At 45.5% G+C, this 1,559-nt stretch overlaps 1 pseudogene; it reads right to left on the reverse strand.

Annotated features, from left to right (window-relative positions):
- Positions 1 to 316: 316 nt before the first annotated feature.
- LOC132656302 (T cell receptor alpha variable 13-1-like) lies at positions 317 to 959 on the reverse strand (annotated as a pseudogene).
- Positions 960 to 1,559: the final 600 nt, after the last annotated feature.

Raw genomic sequence — 1,559 nt, forward strand, 5'->3', positions numbered from 1 at the left:
ATTCTAAATATGGAACATCATACCCATGCAAAGTGTGACTCCCACCCCTTTCAGTGGTTGGGATGAGAAGGGGCCCACAGGCTCATATGTTTCAAAGTTTAATCCCCAGATGATGTTGGAAAGTATTAGACCTTGGATGAGGCCTTGTTGTGGGTGGAGTGTCACTGGGGCCGGGCTTTGTGCTTTCAAAAGTCCATGCCATTCTCTCTCTCTCTCTCTCTCTCTCTCTCTCTCTCTCTCTCTCTCTCTCTCTCTCGCACGCACGCACGCACGCACGCACGCACACACACACACACACACTTTGAGACTAACTTTCTCATCTGTCTTCTAAAATCTGTATGTTGCAGTTTCCTTTGCAAATAGACAATATGGCAAATGCTTTGTTGCAAGACACAGGATGTGGAAGGGGCTCCAGCCCCCATAGCAAGTTTGAGGACAGGCTGCAGGTGCCTGGGAACCAGTGTGTGCTTGCTGCACAGAAGTACATGGCTGAGTCTCCAGGCTGAGTGTCTGTGATGTGCAGGGAGAAGCATTTGGCTTTCTTATCCAATAAAATGGTGAGCCTTTGGTTCTGCTTTCTGTCCACGAATGTCTATCACAAGGTGAGGACCCTTTCCAGCTTTTTTCTTGTACCAAGGGAAGTATAAGGAAGCACTGTCTGTGTAAGTGCAGTTGATGACAGCGCTGCCTCCCTCTCGAACACTCAGGGAAGAAGGGTGCTGCTCCACCTGCTCTCCGAGGCTCTCCCCTACACAGAAAGAAAAACAGAAAGGAGGAGGACAGTCAGCAGCACTCTGCTGAATTCTTTGTCTAAGATACCGAGAGGGAACTGTGTGAAGTGGATTTCCCACGGAAGCCTAAGAAATGTCCACCACTATTTTCTCGTGGTCCCAGATCTTCAACTCACAGTTCATCCACAGCCACAAGAAAGCGACTACAGTAGGAATGGATGGCTTCATTGCTCTTCCTGCCTGGGTCAATGCAGACTTGCAATCTCTTGACAAGCAAGCTATTTGTATCTCCAGGTTGTCCCCTTTTCTTCTTATGTAATCAAATCAGCCAATAAGAAAACAAATGTTTCTCTCTCACCTATTCCTTCAGAATGCAATGACAAGAGCTTGCTGCATGCTTTTCATCAGCTGCGGCCTCCTGCAACCTTGTGGACACATCATGTTTTGAGTAAATTTGCAGAGATTGGGAGGGATTGAATTTCTGAGTCATTACTAGCAAACTAGAGAGAGATACATTCTCTTGTAGCCATTGAACAACAAGCTGAGTTAAAACATTTAAAATCAAAATGTCACTATGATTCATCCTTATGGACAAAGGAAAGAAAAATTTTAACTTTCAGTCAATATCAAGTTTTCTGGACAACAGAATGTTAAATTTGGAGGGGGTGAGTATAGCAGAAAGGACAGGTGGGGGGAGGGACAGCTAACATGGAGGATGTTTGAAAATTGTATTTTTGTGAGTGTGTGTGAGAGAGACAGAGAGGAGAGAGAGAGAGAGAGAGAGAGAGAGAGAGAGAGAGAGAGAGAGAGAGAGAGAGACTAAGTAAA

This window comes from Meriones unguiculatus, chromosome 9 (genome assembly GCF_030254825.1).
Source record: "Meriones unguiculatus strain TT.TT164.6M chromosome 9, Bangor_MerUng_6.1, whole genome shotgun sequence".
Classification (NCBI taxonomy): domain Eukaryota; kingdom Metazoa; phylum Chordata; class Mammalia; order Rodentia; family Muridae; genus Meriones; species Meriones unguiculatus.